The sequence below is a fragment of the Lissotriton vulgaris genome, chromosome 3_1 (assembly GCF_964263255.1).
Source record: "Lissotriton vulgaris chromosome 3_1, aLisVul1.2, whole genome shotgun sequence".
Classification (NCBI taxonomy): domain Eukaryota; kingdom Metazoa; phylum Chordata; class Amphibia; order Caudata; family Salamandridae; genus Lissotriton; species Lissotriton vulgaris.
The window spans coordinates 1,710,717,184-1,710,738,915 of NC_141689.1; positions in this window are offsets into that span (position 1 = coordinate 1,710,717,184).

Sequence of the window (21,732 nt, forward strand, 5' to 3'; positions counted from 1 at the left end):
CCCAATGCCTCAATCACTCAAAGTGTCCCTCCTGAACCAAGTGACAACAGCGATCTACGGGTGGATGATATGAACTTAATGTTGGATGTATACCAAATGCAAGGAAATCCATTGGGGACACAATCTGAAGAATTGGCAATAGAGAATAGGAACCAAGCGGTGTTGGTGGCACAAGAAGAGGATTTGAATATTATGAGCAATGATTCAACTGTTTTAAGACCAGCCTCCAGATTTACTTCTATGGCAGGAAGAGACTCAATTGACATTTTCAATGAATTAGTTGTTAATGACCTAAAGAAATTATGCACTAGTACATTTACTAAGTCTAATACTTTTTCAAAGCATCAAAAAGATTATCATGCCTTGGTCAATAAATTGGCACCAAATTCAGATTGTATAGTCTGCAATGCAGACAAAGGAGGAAATGTTGTTCTTTGGAGTAAAGAACAATATCCGTTAGAGACTTACAAGCAAGTGAAAATCATTTAAACTACACTAGAGTGTCTGAGGCAATCATGCTTAATAGCCATATAGTGTACAATTGTAAATTATCTGAATGGTACCTACAAGGCTTACTCAAAAAAGAAGAGATGACTTTTCTCAAAATAGACAAACCTGTGACACCTGTTATGTACTTAAAACCCAAAGTACACAAAGACCAAAAAAATCCCCCTGGGCACCCTATTATTTCTGCCATTCAAAGTGCCTTTTCTAACACTTCCAAATTCATAGACTCTTCTATGCCCATTGACAAAGTCCCTTCCTTCTTACATCCAGGATACGGGAGACTTTCTCAAAAAGGTATATGACTTGCCCTGGGAGTAGGATTTTTTATTAGCCACCATCGCTGTGACTAGTTTGTATACTGGTAAATAGAGTGAGCAACCCAGTAAACCTTTGGGGGCTTGGGTAAAAATATAGGATGGGTAAAATTGCCTCCAAAGGAGTTTGTTATCTTTGGTTGAGTTGAATTAATTATGAAACTGAGTTGAATGCAGGTAACTTAATTATCCTGAACAAAATTAATTCCAGTTGATTTAAAAAAACACATTCATACACTTATGATAACAAACTCCTTTGGAGGCAATTTTACCCATCCTAGTTTGTATACTAGCATACGTCATAAGGAAGGTTTAAATGCGGTTAAACACTTCCTAGGGAATAGACCTTTGAAATATTGGGCTCATACACAAATGTTGATAGAAATGACGTCTTTGTTCCTGAAAAACAGCTATTTCTTATTCAACAGTGAATTATTTCACCAAGTCTGTGGTACTGCGATGGGCACCTTTGCCCCCAGCTTTGCTAATTTGCATATGGGCTGGTGGGAGGAGCAGGTGGTCCAGAAGAAGTACCCAGACATTTGGCAGGATAACATCATGCATTGGAGTAGGTTTATTGACAACCTCTTCATTGTATGGAAAGGTTCGGAAGCACAATTGGTGAACTTTATAAAAATTGCTTCAAAGAAATGATTGGAATTTAAAGTTCACCAGCACTATCAGTAGTTCTGAGGTGACCTTTTTGGATTTAACAGTTTACATTCAAAATGGTAAACTTGAGACTGCACTCTATCGCAAGCCAACGTCGGGCAACACGTTGTTGCACACCAAGAGCTTCCATCCCCAAAATCTCATTATGAGCATCCCATATAGGGAGAGGTTAAGAACTATTCGGAATTGCAGCAACACGGAGAGTTGTGAAGAAGCTTTACTCACATTAAAAACACGTTTTAAAGCAAGGTGCTACACTGAAACCTGTGTTAATTCTGCAATTGTCAAAGCTAAAAACCGTACTAGAGAAGAAGTTCTCTTTAATAAGAGCAATAGCAAAAAGAGAAAGGAAAATGAAGGAAAAAATGAGTGGAGAATGATCACCGCTTTCAACACTCAACACAATTAGGTGAGAAGTATTTTAATGAAACATTGGCACTTAATACGAAGTGATCCTGTTTTGAGTAAAATTGTAGCCAAATGACCTCAATTAACATTCAGGAAAGCACGATGCTTTAAATAAATGTTAGTAAGTAATACACTGAAAGCTCCCCCATTGAAAAGACCAACCTCTATGTGGCTATGTAAGAAGGACAGTTTCATCAAATGCTCCAAATGCAAAGCGTGTTTGCATGGAAAAAATACCTCTGTTTACACTTCCAATCTGGCAGATAAAGAATTTAAGATTAAAGGTCAATATACATGCAAAACTGATCATGCAATCTATGTACTTCAGTGCCCTTATGGCCTGAAGTACGTAGGGAGCACAACTCTGCCAGTTCATTTACGCGTTTTGCAACATTTGAGAGCTATAAAAAATGGGGATAAGTCTTACCCGGTGGCACGGCACTTTGATAAGCATCATCAAAAAAGTATAGCTGGTTTATTGTATTAGGTCATCGATGCGGTCAAACCAAATGAACGGGGAGGTAATCGTGAGAAGAAATTGAGAAAATTAGAATCAATGGATATAATTAAGCTCAATAGTAAGACCCCGGGAGGTTTGAACATGGAAGAAGACTTACATACTCATTTCTAAAGTTTTGATTATAAGGAATCCTCTACCTCAGTTTGTTTTTAACTAGTAGATAATTGAACTGTGTTTTGGTGTGGTACACAAACAGTTTTACAGTGACACATAGGTAGACACGTTATCAATTAATAGATTTGAACTTCGGCTGTATTTGGAATTAGTAGGAGTGTAAATGTAAATTTCTATTCACTATATGTGCTTAGAAGTGCCTTCAATCAATTCTCCGCTCAGTACAGTTCACAACCAGTTCCCATGAGCGCTAGCACTACAGAAAACATTCAAAATAATCTTGGTTTACTTAAAACACAGACAATTGGTGTAGAAAATATACAGGATGAACATTTGGTTATTCTTGCCAATGGTGTTCCTACTAAGAGTAAGAAAATATGGCAAGAATTAGTGGATATTAGGAAAGGGAAAAAGGTAACGTTTTGTTCTATCTATTATAAAAAATAATATGTGTATGTGGGAAAAGAATAAAAAACTGTAGAAGATACTGGCTTCCCATCTGGACAAATTGAAAAAACTGGATGTTTCCATAACTGAAGAAATCTAGGAACATAACAGTATTCATCCACTTCATTCTAAAGAAGTGATGGGGAATACTATAGAGTTATTCCAAATGAAAGAAGCAAAGGGAAGTCCCATTACTGTGTGCGAAAAAAGCTTAGAAGATCGTTCTTTCCCTCAGTTCCTTCCCACATGAAAAAGAGGACGATATGATGACTGACCTGTGCAGATTCCTGCATCTGAATACCGGACATCAATATTATATGCAGAAAATCCAATTTCAACAATGTATTCCATATTTGTTCCATCTTTTGTTTGAGAGTGATTTGTCTGGACTTCTTATGCAGAAAACCATGTATTGAAAACAGGTGTACATCTGCAAAACGTTTCAGCAAACAAATTCATACATAAAGTACAGCAGAAAGATAATATTTTGAAATCTCACCTCATTAATCTCATGGCATGTCAGCGTTGTAGTAATGAGTACTGGTACCGTCGTCATGGAGAACTAAAGTGTATGCTAAGGAACTTCGGGGCATATTATCAAGGGAATTTATCTCCGCTTTTTTGGCTTTAAAAGCCAAGAAAGCGGAGATAAAATTATCTCCCTATTACCTAGCTGTCGCTAACACCAGTTAGCGACAGCTAGTAGGAGATAGCGACCATCTTGGGCCCCGCTTTGCATGTCAGTGATATTTATCACTAATGACATGCAAAGTGGGCGTGCCAAGATGTTAGCGACTGGAAACAGTCGCTAACATCTCTATCTCCTATTACCAACTTTTGGAGATATTCGCGCTAAGCGCGAATATCTCCAAAAGCTAACACCTGCCCCTGAGCAGTTCTTAGCCATGTTATCCAGTGGTAGGTGGATAACATGGCTAAGAGCATAAGCTCGGTAATGCATGAATATCGCTGACTTTTCAGCGATATTCATGCATTTCGGCCGATTTTTATCGCTTAGGAGATAAACCTTGATAATAGCAAGGTTCCTAAGCGATAAAAATCGCCGCAGCTCGGCGATAAAAATATTGCCGCTAAACCAACATAGCGATAATTATCGCTAGTTGTTGGTAATATGCCCATTAGAACCTCCTACATAGTTCCTTACACTAAGCTCTGCTGACTATGCTTGGGAGGATTTACTTCAATTCTTGATTACACAAATTCATATGATCATACTCGATGTAATCTAATGCTTCCACAAAATCAGCATCTAAAGTTTAGTTTAGAAAATCACAGCTGATATCTACAGCATTTATATCTTCCTCTTCGTTCTCCCTACTTATAAAAATTATGCTTAGCACTTCTAATGTCGAAACCGTCTTTAAATTTTTGTTGACTTTCCATACTGAATTTCTTATGTTGTAGGTCCATGTACAAAAACATAAACACTTAATTTTATCTTCACTGTAATGTCAGCATATGTGGTGATTCATATGAAATATCTTACAATTAAACCAACAATATTTTGTACATGAGTGTATATTATTCTCAAAATATTCTAAAATGAAATACAATAAATACAGTGTCACTCTGCATTGTGTCAAGTGCTTTATTTATTTATTTATACTACCTACTGTTTTGCAAACTTAAAACAATGACGACAGCACTGCCTTAGTTTGACTCACCCCATTATGTTCTCAATTAGGGTTGAGGGAGGCAAAGGAAAGGAGTAAACTACATGTATACAGATGTACTTCTATATTTAGAACACGGGATGAAGCACTGAATAAATAAAGTTAGATGCAAAAGAACATTCACAAAAAAAGGCTGCATAAAAGATACACAAAGGAAAGCAGCACAAATAGGTCACTGAATCTTGAACACAGACTGGTAAATCACCAAAAGAACAAAAAGGCTAAGAACACTGCAATGGACGCTACGCTGTGGAATTCATTGTGAAGAAAGGTAGAGACATACTGTAAATAAAGCGGAATTCAAATAAAGAAAAAGTAAAACAGATACATGGATGACAAAGTCACTGGAGTAGTACTCTGTTCCCCAACACAAAAAAAATTTTTGCAACAGTTATATGAACAAATGTTTAAGGAGCTGCAAAGGGACCAATTCCCCCGGGATTCAAAAAATAACATTGGGGACCGTGGAGAGAACGCCAATGCCCCCACAGTGCCAGGCGGCTCCCCGCATCCTTCGAGAGCCGGCATTGCTTTCAAAGAGAGAACCAATATTATCAACAGTTGGTTCATGCGGGTGCAACGTATTTCTTTTCACTACCTCAGTGATATCTGTACATTCAATTGACACTTTATCAAATAAAGGTGTTTCAACAATAGATTCTTCCTAAAAGACAATTTCTTGAAAAACACAGAATCCAAACTATCTAAATCTTCATGTAACGTTTTATGAATTATGCTCATTCATGTATACTTCAAATGTTCAATTTATAAAAAAGGCTGACAAGTGAATAATTAGTGCAATTGGTGACATAATGTGCTCTGTACTCACGGCGCAAGTGTGACCAACATCATATACAAATATTATATACAAATGGGACATAAAAAGAGGATTTAACAAGGCCTATGTAATTCAACATTCAACTGTATACTGCATTTGTCAATGTTCAATACAGGAATTTGCCATTATAGGTCCAACATATTATACGTCGACGTTTCTACCCTCTGGAAGCGCCCTTTTTGGCGTCAAGGCGGGTGTTCCTCAGGACTGTGTGAGACGGGGGGAACAGCCTAAGTGAGATGAATAAGAAACAATAGCATTATTGTGGATTCTGGAATTAGGATGTATGCCAATATTGACCTCTAATGATTAAGAGGACTCACCTTTTACCTGTGTGCCCAGCCGGGCATCTGGTGGTGAGGGAGCTGAAGGAATTGGCTCTATCAAAGAAAGGGGCCCAATTAGTGCCTTAGTCTAAGTATTACTTTCAAGGGCGACAAAGAATGATTTTCAAACTTTCCACATTATCGCACGCTTACCTGTCGGAGTGACAGCAGGTTCTGTCCCCGAAGGTAACTTCATAAGAAAGTGCGTGTTCAAACCAGCATGTACTCCAATCTAGAAGGGAGGTAGAGGATCATGTAATTAATAATGGAGTCCCTACCCTTTGTTTTGTGGTATGTATACTCTACCAATGATCATTTACGTGGGCTCACCTCAATTCTGGTGTGGTGCGCATACCCAACAATGATCCTTTGTAAGTGTTATCCCATCTGACTCGGGAATTCCATGGTTAGAAAAAAGTAATACTCTTTCCACTGTAATTGAAAGAGTCATAGGAATCAATCACCAAAAGTTAAAATTAAAATTAAAACTCAGCAATTATCATTACTGATCCCCAAGAACAAGCGGGTCTCGGGCCTCACCTTTATTTGAAAATGCGGATGCGAAAAGACCAGGGTTTCTTATTATTTTCCTCCCGGCGTTGCTCCTTCATGGATTAGCTCGCGGGGATTGAAAACGCCAGTGTTATTCAGCCGCCGTAAGTGTGAGGACGTACGCGAAGGGGAGGCGATTGCCACACGTGACCTCGGTTGCTAAGCAACCATTAATGCACAAACGCCTGATTTAATGCGGCATCTCTGCTCGGGGCTAGTTCCGTCCAGATTATTAACCCTGGACACGAATTAGCAGTATTTCATCATGACGCAATTCAAATAGACTGCAAGCGCTTGTGTTATGCAGCCGCTTGGGCTAAGGTCGTGACCGATTGACGCACGTAACCTCGGTTGCCGAGCAACCATAAATACACAAGCGCCATACTTGACTCTGCCGTTCGGCTTCACTCGAGTCTAGTTAAAAGCATGGATAATTGACTGTGAACATAGGCATTTGTTGGTTTTCCATTTACATTACTATGGTGCACAATTTACAACGATTTTACACCTTGGTTTTTAAACAATATACATTAGCAATTTACAAAGTCGATCTGATCTCATTGAGACATCGTAATACAGTGTTATTCTTTCATGGTACCCCCTTTAAAACACTCAAAGACACAATTTATTATCTCCAAATGAATATACAAAGGGGTTGTATTCATATAGCTCAAGGACTACAGTACAGTATAGCTCACATATCATTCCCTGTTAAGATTCTCTTAACACACTGTACACCCCGATTCAGGAAAAAGGAAAGACAGACAAGGAGCGCCATCTACCCCTATAACTGCCCCATTTGTCTGTGTGTTTCTTCGATCTCGTTCAGCCCATTTCTCACTGAGTTCAAAGTATGAATACAACGACACTCTTTATATTTCAATGAATGAGAGACCGAGCCCACTCTCATGCCAATGTGTACTTTCTCCAGTACCCACCACCTGATATCTTTCGGGGTATGTTTCAGATTGAAGAAATGTTCCACCAAGGGTGCTCCTGCGGTATTGCATTTCAGCCGACTTACATGCTGTAGGATGCGTGTCTTAATTGTTTGTGTAGTCTGCCCCACGTATATTTTGGCACAGGGGCATTGAATTGCGTAAATAAGATTCATACTATTACAGTTACTGAACTCCTGGAGTTTGTAAGTCTTATTCTCGTGTGATAAAGTGTCCCCTTCCTGACAGAGATCACAGGCCTTACATGATCCACATTTATGATGGCCAGTGATAGGTGGAAAATTAAACATGCTCCTGATGTCAGGTGGTTTTTGTGGCTACAAATATGCTTGCACCACTTTGTCCTTCACATTCTTTCCCCTCTTGAATTTAAAAATCGGTTTCTCTGTGGTTTGCAATTCACCAGCAACCAAGTTCTAATATTAGATATTATTTTCTTCACTCCATTACTTTTAGTTTTGAATGTAGTCACACATACAATATTGGTGGACTCTTCTTTTTTGTCCTTTACCTCCAGTAAATTCTCCCTTGGGTTATACCATGCTCTTTTCTTTGCACGCTTTAACAGGCTTCTCGGATATCCCCTTTCCTTTAAGCGGTTGGTCAGTTCTTTCACCTCCAGAAAAGAGTATTTTCTCTGACTACAATTTCTTCTTATGCGAAGAAACTGGCCGTAAGGCAGATTATCCCTCAGATTACGTGGGTGAAGAGACCCATACATCAACAGTGTGTTGCTCTCTGATGGTTTCCGATAAAGATCACAATATAGTCTGTTTTCCTCAGTTTTGAATGTTAGATCCAAAAAAATCTATTGATTCAGTGCTCCTCGTCATAGTGAATTGTATATCTTCACTCCTCTGGTTTAACCATAAGAAGAAATCATCCAACAATCCTTGATCCCCCTTCCAGATCATGACGACGTTGTCAATGTATCTTTTCCATACCTCGATGTTATTTAGGTATGGATTTGACTCAGTATAAAGATGATCTTCTTCATATCTATCCATGAAGATAATTGCCAGGCTGGGGGCATAGGTAGCCCCCATCGTTACCCCATTGCATTGGAAATAGAATTGATTTTCAAATACAAAGTAATTATTTTTCATAGCTATTTCCAATAGCTTAAGCTGGAAAGATGTAGGGACCCAATGTGGTCTAGCTCTTTGGTCCAAAACATTCATTGTCATCTGGATTGCTTCATTTTGAGGGATTGAAGTGTATGAAGATGATACGTCTAGTGTCACCAGGATGTTCTTATTTGGGTCAAACGGAAAGTTTTCAAGTAATTGAATGATATGCATGGTGTCCTGCACTTATGATTTAGTCTGTGAAACGAATGGCTGTAGAAAATAATCAATAAATTGATTTAATGGCTCCAACACCGAGCCACATCCGAGTTGATTGGTCGCCCCGGGAGATTTTCCAATCGTTTATGTACTTTTGGTAAAGTATAAATCATTGGTATACGTGGTTCTTTCTGATTAAGAAATTCAGACTCTTTTTTGCTCAAAAAAACTTTCATTTTTACCCCATTCTGTGACAATTTTTATCTAATTCTTAATTTCACTCGTTGGGTCCTTTGGGATCCGTCGGTAACTTTCCATAGCTCCAAGTTGTAGTTTTATCTCATTACAATAGTCTTCTCTGTTCTGCACGACAATAGCCCCGCCTTTGTCGGCGGCCTTTATGATGATAGACTTGTTCTGTCCCAGATTGGACAGTGCCAGACGTTCCGCCTTACTAATATTGTAAGGAATATATTTCTTGGTTTTGCACAGCTGTAAAACCTCCTCCAGCACGATTTTTTTAAAGGCAAGGATCCTTCAGTGTCTGAATTACGCAGACCACTCTTACCCAGTCCAAAGATCAGGGCTTGATCCATCACCGTTTTTTAGCTCACTGCACCATCCCAGCTCAGAACTTGGCTATATGCAAATTAGTCTGACACTGGCCCAGTGCATCATGGGAACAGGGCAGACCAAACTACCAAGTCAAATCTTACACTGGGAAGGAAACAAGCTACCGGGGACCGGTTACTGGCATTTCTGCCGTCTTCGGCCCGGCTTGCTTGAATCCTGATGGTGCAATGAGCTAGGGACTCACATCTGATTATACCCTTCCACGCTTATGGTGGACAGAAATGATTCAGAAAAGGGGGTGGTGATGAACAGAGTGTCTGAATTAAGCAGACCACAGTCTGCCCTGTTCCCATGATGCACTGGGCCAGGGACAGACTGATTTGCATATAGCCAGGTTCTGAGCTGGGATGGTGCAGTGAGATAAATAATGGTGATGGATCAAGCCCTGATCTTTGGACTGGGTAAGAGTGGTCTGCTTAATTCAGACACTCTGTTCATCACCACCCCCTTTTCTGAATCGTTTTTGGCCACTATAGGTGTGGCAGGGTATACTCAGACATGAGTCCCTTTCTCACTGCACCATCAGGATTCAAGCAAGCCGGGCCGAAGACGGCTGAAATGCCAGAAACCGGTCCCCGGTAGCTTGTCTCCTTTCTGGTGAAGAATTGGCTTGGTAGTTTAGTCTGCCCTGTTCCCATGATGCACTGGGCCAGGGACAGACTGATTTGCATATAGCCAGGTTCTGAGCTGGGATGGTGCAGTGAGATAAATAACGGTGATGGATCAAGCCCTGATCTTTGGACTGGGTAAGAGTGGTCTGCTTAATTCAGACACTCTGTTCATCACCACCCCCTTTTCTGAATCGTTTTTGGCCACTATAGGTGTGGCAGGGTATACTCAGACATGAGTCCCTTTCTCACTGCACCATCAGGATTCAAGCAAGCCGGGCCGAAGACGGCTGAAATGCCAGAAACCGGTCCCCGGTAGCTTGTCTCCTTTCTGGTGAAGAATTGGCTTGGTAGTTTAGTCTGCCCTGTTCCCATGATGCACTAGGCCAGGGACAGACTGATTTGCATATAGCCAGGTTCTGAGCTGGGATGGTGCAGTGAGATAAATAACGGTGATGGATCAAGCCCTGATCTTTGGACTGGGTAAGAGTGGTCTGCTTAATTCAGACACTCTGTTCATCACCACCCCCTTTCCTGAATCGTTTTTGGCCACTATAGGTGTGGCAGGGTATACTCAGACATGAGTCCCTTTCTCACTGCACCATCAGGATTCCAGCAAGCCGGGCCGAAGACGGCTGAAATGCCAGAAACCGGTCCCCGGTAGCTTGTCTCCTTTCTGGTGAAGAATTGGCTTGGTAGTTTAGTCTGCCCTGTTCCCATGATGCACTGGGCCAGGGACAGACTGATTTGCATATAGCCAGGTTCTGAGCTGGGATGGTGCAGTGAGATAAATAACGGTGATGGATCAAGCCCTGATCTTTGGACTGGGTAAGAGTGGTCTGCTTAATTCAGACACTCTGTTCATCACCACCCCCTTTTCTGAATCGTTTTTGGCCACTATAGGTGTGGCAGGGTATACTCAGACATGAGTCCCTTTCTCACTGCACCATCAGGATTCCAGCAAGCCGGGCCGAGGACGGCTGAAATGCCAGAAACCGGTCCCCGGTAGCTTGTCTCCTTTCTGGTGAAGAATTGGCTTGGTAGTTTAGTCTGCCCTGTTCCCATGATGCACTGGGCCAGGGACAGACTGATTTGCATATAGCCAGGTTCTGAGCTGGGAGGGTGCAGTGAGATAAATAACGGTGATGGATCAAGCCCTGATCTTTGGACTGGGTAAGAGTGGTCTGCTTAATTCAGACACTCTGTTCATCACCACCCCCTTTTCTGAATCGTTTTTGGCCACTATAGGTGTGGCAGGGTATACTCAGACATGAGTCCCTTTCTCACTGCACCATCAGGATTCAAGCAAGCCGGGCCGAAGACAGCTGAAATGCCAGAAACCGGTCCCCGGTAGCTTGTCTCCTTTCTGGTGAAGAATTGGCTTGGTAGTTTAGTCTGCCCTGTTCCCATGATGCACTGGGCCAGGGACAGACTGATTTGCATATAGCCAGGTTCTGAGCTGGGATGGTGCAGTGAGATAAATAACGGTGATGGATCAAGCCCTGATCTTTGGACTGGGTAAGAGTGGTCTGCTTAATTCAGACACTCTGTTCATCACCACCCCCTTTTCTGAATCGTTTTTGGCCACTATAGGTGTGGCAGGGTATACTCAGACATGAGTCCCTTTCTCACTGCACCATCAGGATTCCAGCAAGCCGGGCCGAAGACGGCTGAAATGCCAGAAACCGGTCCCCGGTAGCTTGTCTCCTTTCTGGTGAAGAATTGGCTTGGTAGTTTAGTCTGCCCTGTTCCCATGATGCACTGGGCCAGGGACAGACTGATTTGCATATAGCCAGGTTCTGAGCTGGGATGGTGCAGTGAGATAAATAACGGTGATGGATCAAGCCCTGATCTTTGGACTGGGTAAGAATGGTCTGCTTAATTCAGACACTCTGTTCATCACCACCCCCTTTTCTGAATCGTTTTTGGCCACTATAGGTGTGGCAGGGTATACTCAGACATGAGTCCCTTTCTCACTGCACCATCAGGATTCAAGCAAGACGGGCCGAAGATGGCTGAAATGCCAGAAACCGGTCCCCGGTAGCTTGTCTCCTTTCTGGTGAAGAATTGGCTTGGTAGTTTAGTCTGCCCTGTTCCCATGATGCACTGGGCCAGGGACAGACTGATTTGCATATAGCCAGGTTCTGAGCTGGGATGGTGCAGTGAGATAAATAACGGTGATGGATCAAGCCCTGATCTTTGGACTGGGTAAGAGTGGTCTGCTTAATTCAGACACTCTGTTCATCACCACCCCCTTTTCTGAATCGTTTTTGGCCACTATAGGTGTGGCAGGGTATACTCAGACATGAGTCCCTTTCTCACTGCACCATCAGGATTCCAGCAAGCCAGGCCGAAGACGGCTGAAATGCCAGAAACCGGTCCCCGGTAGCTTGTCTCCTTTCTGGTGAAGAATTGGCTTGGTAGTTTAGTCTGCCCTGTTCCCATGATGCACTGGGCCAGGGACAGACTGATTTGCATATAGCCAGGTTCTGAGCTGGGATGGTGCCATGAGATAAATAACGGTGATGGATCAAGCCCTGATCTTTGGACTGGGTAAGAGTGGTCTGCTTAATTCAGACACTCTGTTCATCACCACCCCTTTTCTGAATCGTTTTTGGTCACTATAGGTGTGGCAGGGTATACTCAGACATGAGTCCCTTTCTCACTGCACCATCAGGATTCAAGCAAGCCGGGCCGAAGATGGCTGAAATGCCAGAAACCGGTCCCCTGTAGCTTGTCTCCTTTCTGGTGAAGAATTGGCTTGGTAGTTTAGTCTGCCCTGTTCCCATGATGCACTGGGCCAGGGACAGACTGATTTGCATATAGCCAGGTTCTGAGCTGGGATGGTGCAGTGAGATAAATAACGGTGATGGATCAAGCCCTGATCTTTGGGCTGGGTAAGAGTGGTCTGCTTAATTCAGACACTCTGTTCATCACCACCCCCTTTTCTGAATCGTTTTGGGCCACTATAGGTGAGGCAGGGTATACTCAGACATGAGTCCCTTTCTCACTGCACCATCAGGATTCAAGCAAGCCGGGCCGAAGACGGCTGAAATGCCAGAAACCGGTCCCCGGTAGCTTGTCTCCTTTCCGGTGAAGAATTGGCTTGGTAGTTTAGTCTGCCCTGTTCCCATGATGCACTGGGCCAGGGACAGACTGCTTTGCATATAGCCAGGTTCTGAGCTGGGATGGTGCAGTGAGATAAATAACGGTGATGGATCAAGCCCTGATCTTTGGACTGGGTAAGAGTGGTCTGCTTAATTCAGACACTCTGTTCATCACCACCCCCTTTTTCTGAATAATTTTTGGCCACTATAGGTGTGGCAGGGTATACTCAGACATGAGTCCCTTTCTCACTGCACCATCAGGATTCAAGCAAGCCGGGCGGAAGACGGCTGAAATGCCAGAAACCGGTCCCCGGTAGCTTGTCTCCTTTCTGGTGAAGAATTGGCTTGGTAGTTTAGTCTGCTCTGTTCCCATGATGCACTGGGCCAGGGACAGACTGATTTGCATATAGCCAGGTTCTGAGCTGGGATGGTGCAGTGAGATAAATAACTGTGATGGATCAAGCCCTGATCTTTGGACTGGGTAAGAGTGGTATGCTTAATTCAGACACTCTGTTCATCACCACCCCCTTTTCTAAATCCTTACCCCAAGCGGCTGCATAACACAAGCGTTTGCAGTCTATTTGAATTGCGGGTAAGTCTAGTTAAAAGCATCTAAATCCGGATTTAATGAGAGAGTGGGCGGAAAGTAATTTAGAAGCCTCACTCCGCCAAGTGCTCATACTCATCAAGTACGCTGACATCGATAGAGCAGCATTACTTACTGAAATAGCAGCACTCTATGAACTGTTGGAGTCAATGGGGGAGCAGGAGGAAAAAAACAAATTAACCAATGAAATGAATGTGCGATTAAAAAAGGAAGAGGCTACAATTATGGAGAGGAAAACCTACAAATTTCAGCGTGACCGCAATGACTACAAACTCGGTCACATTTTTACATTTTCTAGGAAGTATGATGTAATGCGTGGTCCCGCCCTTAAATATTCACCTAGACCAAAATACAACAGAAGGGATAAAGATCAAACAGACTCTTCAGCTTCAGGATTAATCTCAGAAGTGGATACTGAATCTGAGTCGGAACGCTGCAACAACGCCACCTCTGGTGCCCAGAGTAAACCCTCACCAGGCCAAGAAATCCGTTTTTTATGCCATTAAAGGCTACAGTCGCTCAGGCCATGTATTCAAAGAAATTACAGAGACAAAGGGCCAACTACAGGCAACGGCAGATAAACAGGGTGAGGAAGAGGCGGGAACTATCAAAAACCAAAGAGGGGCAGGGGTCAATGGACAACAAATCATCAATAATGAGCAGAGAATCGAATCGGACGATAATAAATCTAAGGTCCATCAATCTAACTGATGATGAAAAAAATATTCTGAAACTTGGTTTATCCTATGCGCCTCTCTGCAAGTTTAACTATACTGCCACCAGATGTGACCTTTACAAGGCAGTAAGAAAGTTGAAATTACGCAAATTTCATACCTTAAAACCTAAGAATATCACTGAGACCCAGTAATCCTAAACTACTATCCCCACTGAGATATCGGGGACTCTATCTCAGAGGAAATTGTTGAATTATGGGACACTGAAGGGGCAGGATATGACCAACATCAGATCAATTCCAGCCAAGCAGGAGAGGTGGACGGAGTAGGAAATCGTACAACTGTCCTTACTCCTTTTAAACCTCCATCAGTGTTTAATCCAGTTTTGCCACGTGATACGATCGACATCTTCCATGAAAACACAGTAAAACAGCTCAAAGACCTACATAAGAAAACATGCATTAAGAGAAAACATATGACAAACGGACACAGCAATATGAAGCACTTGTCTCTCGCTTGACCAAAGACAACAATATTGTCATACGCGGAAGTGACAAAGTGGGTAACATTGTCCTCATGACCAGAAGCAAGTAGACAAGGATGCTTACCTCCAACTCAATGATCGTCGATGTTAGGAAAGGATCAACATCTTGACATTAAAACCAATCAAAGCAGAGTTTCCCCATAAATTGCTGAAATGGAAAAACAAAAAAATTATCTCTGATGCAGAATTCAAATATCTGAACATTGAAAACCCTGTGACTCCTCTTATATACTTTATTCCTAAGGTACATGAGGATAACCCCCCTGGCAGGCCTACATCTCAGCCAGGGGAGGACTGTTGGAATGCACATCTATCTACATTGATTATTTTCTTCAAGGATATGTGCATTCACTTGAATCCTATGTTCAAGATACTTGAGATGTATTTGCAGAAAGTACAATACATCAAGTGGGTGAAGGGTGATTGGCTAATGGCACTTGACGTCACTGCCCTTTACACCAGTATAGTGCACACTGATAGACTGGCTGCAGTCAAGCACTATTTATCACAACGATCCAACCATTTCAGCGATCACAATAAGATGCTTCTGCAAATGCTAGAATACTGCTTATCAAACAATGTGTTCATGTGTAACAATCTCCTTTATCGACAGTTACAGGGAGTGACAATGGGGGTCAGCTTCTCCCCAAGCTTCGCATGTTTACACATGGGAGCTTTTTGAGGAGCTGGTACTCAAAACCACACATCAGGAGGTCTTCGATACCAACATAGTTGGCTGGTATCGATTCATCAATGACTTATTTGTGATCTGGAGAGGCTGTGAACAGCAGGCAAACATATTTATCAGGGACATCAACTCCAATGACCTCAATCTAGCATTTACAACAACACTGAGCCAAACCTCTGTCACCTTTTTAGATACGGAGGTATATGTGAGGGAGGGCAAGTTGGAAACTAAACTTTTCCGCAAAAGTACAGCAGGAAACACTATTCTGCATGTGGGCAGTGCCCACCCAGCCCACCTTATTGCCAGCATACCCTATGGAGAAATGCTGCGCATAAGGAGGGTGTGCAGCAACCCAACAGACCTAGAGGCAGCCCAACTAGCCAGTAAATGTAGATTCTTGGAGAGAGGATATTCTGATCAGTTAATTGAAAGTACCCGCATGAAATCGATGGGACAAAACAGACAGGATTTGCTTGAAAAATACAGAAAGGAAGGTAACCCTGAGGAGGAGGTAATTCTGAACAATGTAGGACCAGGAAATGGTAAAAACAGCATGTTTAGAATAATGACAGGGTACAGTAAACAGCACAAAGCTATATACAACATCATAAACAGAAACTGGCCTGTTGTTTTGAATGACCTTGTTGTCGGATCGACATTACCAAACAGGGCCTCACTGATATTCAGCAGAGCACCCTCTCTCAAAGATCAATTGGTAGACACTTGTCCTGAGACCATAGAAAAAACGACATGACTGCAAAATAATAGTGGCTTCTTTAGGTGCAAAACCTGCAAATCCTGTGTACATGTGATCAATAAAAAATCTTACATTGACGGGTTTAGCAAACAGGAACATCCTATCACCCAGGTGTTGACATGCAAAACGGAATATGCCATCTAAGTTTTACAGTGCCCATGTTTGCTGAAGTATGCTGGAAGGACGAAGTTAGCTGGGCACAAACGCATACTTCAGCACTTAAGAGCAATAGCCAACCAGGACAATACCTATCCGGTGGCAAGGTATTTCCGCGATGTACACCAGGGTGACAACACCAGCCTCAAATATTTTGTTATTGATGCAGTCAAAGCTAGCATGCGTGGTGGAGATAGGGAAGCAAAGCTACAGAGATTGGAGACTCGATATATAATGCAGCTAGACACCAAATCTTCAGGAGGTCTCAACATAACTGAGGACATGCATACGTGCCTACCTTAAATGCTAAATATACCCAGGTATCAAGTCAACATCCATTTGGCCTCAGGTAAATTTGGGAAGCAGGCTGGCGGTACTGTAGATAGATGAGGTCCCATTATGATGTCCACCAGTGTTTGCCACCAGTGGGTAAACTTCCGTTATTTTCTTACGCTGACATGGATTATCCCCGGCTGGGGAAATTAAGAAATTAACTGAATATTGCTTGGTCAACCACTATTTTGCTTGAATGATTTAGATGATATCCAGGAATCCCTTTGTATAGTATATCTCTCTCATTATAATGAGAATGCATGCAATGCAATCCAATGAAAGAATCAAGTATAGTTGCTGCTAGTAGTAGTGATAGTAGTATGTTTTTAAAGCACGTAGGTTTTCTCATCAGAGGACACCGCATTTGTAATTTTGACACTCAATCACTTCAGGTGTTTAACACGGTTATTTTAGAATTGGAAGGTTTTAAAAACTGACCGTTTACAGTTAACATGTATTATCAGGTATGAGCTGTCAATTATGATTATTGGCATAGGGGCTAGACCAATAAAGGCTCGTCTACACTTCTATAGTAATATGTGAGTTAATCAGGTATTTAGTATTACTTTAAGGCGTTTAGCAGTATTTGAAAAATCCCCTTTTTTCACAGTATGATATCTGGTTTTGGTCTGTTTGTGAACATATGATGCACACAGGGTATATCATTTGCTATGTTTGCACATATTCGCATGAGGTGTGTATACAAAGATTTACATCAGAGAGAACATTGAATATTATTACATAGCAACGTGTGATTTGAGCACAAATTAGACTATATGATGTAGAGTGTCAAATGTTATCGGTGCACTTTATGCGTTTTATGGAAAGAGGTATTGTTTACTTTGAGAATTTGCACAATGAAGACTGCACTTGCACTTTATCTAAATGATCAAATGAAATTTCTGATGATCTATGTTGCTTACATTGCGAATTTGCACAGAAGGCAACAATTTGCACATTATTAGACAGACCTATTCGGTTGCATGATGAATTAAATTATTTTGTTAATTGCTTTTTGATATGCAACCATCTGTGATGATATGATCCATAGGGATATATAGTACTTTACAAGTATGATCCAGGATTCTATATTGACCAATATGTGGTATCTTATACTTTTTTATCATGTCTGATGTTTTATACCATAGAATGTAAGTGACTTGCATCAAACTATATGAAGGAATGTTATATAACTATGTATTTTACTGTTATCAAACTGCTTAATAACGTTGGCCATGACAGAATATTTATGATGGTCTTAGGTGTCCCCTGTTACAAGCGATGTATACTTATAATGTATAGGTGTATATCGTAAGGTCATTCTTTCTTCCATGTCCATTGCGGGCAATAATCATGTGGTATTTTTGAAACAGGCTCTGGTACTTTAAAAATGAGCATTTGTATGATGGGCGTTGTCATGTGAGCAAGGCTCCACGGAGCCGAAACGTCATAGGGCATATATCTGCTTCAAAATTAATAATTTAAGCACTACCTTGGTCCATGTCCGAGAGTCTTTGGCATCAGGGCGGAAGCTGCTTGCTGTTGCTGAAAAGCGGTGCTACAGGATATATATATGTATACTTTTCATGATTGCATTACCAATGATATCAAGAAATTATGCAAAAATTCTAGGAAAAAGAACTTAAAACACAATAACAAAGAAATGGAGTACAATAGACTCATGAGAAAATTAAGTGAAAACCCCAACATTGTGTTCAAGAATTCTGATAAAGGCGGGAATTTGGTCGTTTGGCCAAAGAAAGAATATATCATGGAAGCAAAGAGACAATTGTCTGACATAAACTGTTATGAAAAATCTTGTCAAAAGGATTATGGTAAAGCAAAAGACATTTTATTGAAACTTTTGTCTCAATGGCGGAGGCAGGGTTTGATCTCTTCTGAAGAGTACACATTTATGACTAATGAATTCCCTATCCTTCCTGTTCTTTACCTCATTCCCAAAATTCACAAGTGCACTATTCCGACACCAGGGAGACCAATTATCTCCGCAATAAACAGTGCAAGTGAACATGTCAGTCAATATATCGACTTTTTTCAGTTATGTTAAGGACACTAGTGATTTTTTACTTAAAATCAATGATTTGGAATGGAACGAAGATATGCTTTTAATAACTTTAGATGTAAAATCTTTGTATACCTCTATTAATCATAATCAAGGTATAGCATCTATTAAGCATTTCCTTGACAGTCGACCTCTTGAATTTTATCAACACAATAAGCTTTTATTGAGTCTTATTGAATGGTGTTTGCACAACAATTATTTTATGTTTGGAAATGTTCTTTTCAAAGAACTCAGAGGAGTGGCAATGTTTACACGTTGGCTGGTGGAAAAAACTGGTCCTAAAGAAACAACATCTAGTATGGGTTAATGAGAAGATAGTCAGATATCTTCGATATATTGATGATGTCTTCATTGTATGGCAGGGTGATGAGACTGATGCTTCTTTGTTTGTAAAAGACATCAACAATAATAATCTCAATCTCAACTTTACGTCTCATGTAAATAAGAAAGAAATTTAATTTCTAGACGTTAAAGTACACATCAAGAATGCCAGAATAGAAACCACCTTATTCAGGAAACCCACGGCAGGAAACACTATTCTCCAGGCCACTAGTTTACACCCCGAACACACTATCAACAGCATTCCATATGGAGAAGCGTTGAGATTGAGAAGAATTTGCAGCACCACTACTGGCTTTAATCTTTGTATTTGTGAGATGAAGGAAAGATTAAAAAAGAGAGGCTATTTGGATAGTACGTTGAATCAGGCTATAGCGAAAGCCAATTTACAAACGAGAGAGAGTCTGCTATTTCCAATATCTACTGATGTTGAAGTAATTGAAACTAGTGAGGATAGTAACAATTTCTCAGACATTCTTCAATGTCCCAGACTAGTTACCACGTTTAGTAATAAGGAGAATAAAATCAGAAACATTGTCAAGAAAAATTGGCCCATAATTTTGACTGATACTGTGATTGGGTCCAAATTACCTAGTTCCCCTCTTATCACCTTTAGAAGGTGCCAAAAGTATGGGATCACTTTTAGATAAATCAAGTCCTGAGGTGAGTCTCAAATCTATGTGGGTACAGCCTGCATGTGGTTTTTACAAATGCTCCACGTGCAGAACCTGTAAATTTGGAGTAAATAAAACACACTATCAAACTCCATTTAGCTCTCAGGAAATTGCTATAGCCGGCAGTTTCAACTGCAAAACTGATCATGCTGTGTACGTCTTGACATGCACCTGTGGCTTGAATTATATTGGCAGTACCAAGCTATAGGTGCATGTCAGGATTTTAGAACATCTCAGGGCAATTTTGCACAAATATCAATCTTATCCTGTGGCATGTCATTTTAAGACATTTCACGACATTAATTTGACATTTTTAAAATACTATGTGGTAGCGGCTATTCCTAAATCACGTAGAGGACGGAATAGAGAACTCAGATTAAGACAATTGGAAACCACCATGATCTTTAGGTTCGATAGTAAATGGCCTAATGGGTTGAATAACGTGGAGGACATGCACAATTTTTTATGATCTACATTTCCCCTTGCTGTCATGTACACTAGTGTTTTTAGAATACAATGTGAAATAATTTTTGATGTCGTGTAAATCTTTTCCTCTAATGTATCCGCATCTCTATAATTGGGTATTTTTGCTTCTGTATATTTGTGTCATTTTTGTACTCTTATACTCTATTTATTAGCGGATTTGCACTTGGCATGTTTGCACTGTGATCAGGGTACGAAGGCCAATTTTTGTTGCACTGACGTCTTTCGACTTGCGGTTTGCAAGTTTTGTTTCTGACATTTTCCAGTGATGGGCCATTTCAAGGAGCCTATTTTTGCTGTTATAGATACTTACAACCCCTCCTTTTTGAAGATCAGTGGTTCAGTGGAATATATGAAAAAATAATTTCAGCTTAGAAAATTGATTACTGTCTAAGTCTTTTTCCGCTAAAAGTTCCACTTGCCTTTTGTTTCAATTTAAATATTATCACTTAATGCACTTTGAAGCTGTGATCGATGATACTGGGATATTAGAACAGAACTTTTTCTGAATAGAATGTAAACATTATGTCAAGAACTATTTGATATAGTTGATATTCATCACACGGTTAGCACTTTATAGCACTATGTTGTACTAAAAAAGTTTTTCAACTTGCACTTTTTGCACAGCTTTGCACATTGACCATTTTTTGCTGCTAGGTTTTAATAAGAGATTGTGTATTATATACCCTCGAAGGGTATGTATGTTTTATCCCCCCTCAGCGCCTTGAAACCCTTACGGGTGAGTAGCGCGCCATACAAATTCTTGTGATTGATTGATTGATTGATTGATTTGAAAAATATCATCAACTATAGGTGCTTGATACAACAAAAAATCATTGAATAATGTGTAATGTTTTTAGGATTTATCCTTTTGTATTTATTGTATTTATACAGTTATATAATGTACTACTTGTATTTGTGCCTTTTAAAATGCTTTTTACTAATGCTGCCCAATTTTGGTTTTGAAATTAATCTGCAGCAATATGTTGTATCAGCCAATTTGGATAGTCTGTTTACTATGCCTATTGGTCATGTGATCGGCATTCAGAGGAGTTGATGATAGTATCTCTTTAAATATCCTACTATGGTGTTTTAGTTGCTGTTCTCTGCTTGTGAACAAGGGCTCCTGAGCCCGAAACGCATCTATGCTGCCACTTTATAATCAAAAATAAAAACTTCACCTACCTGATCCTGTGGTCTGTCTTCCTGCTTCACCGTTCCTAGGACCGGAGGTTGCTGTGGAGTTGTCCTGCATATATATATATACATTGTCGCATACCGGAGATACTGTTTTTTTGGCGATTACCCTGAAGCGGAGCCCGGAGCCGGAGGTGGTGAGACCGCGAGTCGGAGGACCCGCAGCCCCACACCGGGACTCAAGGTAAGCGAGGGCGAAGACTTGAGCGACT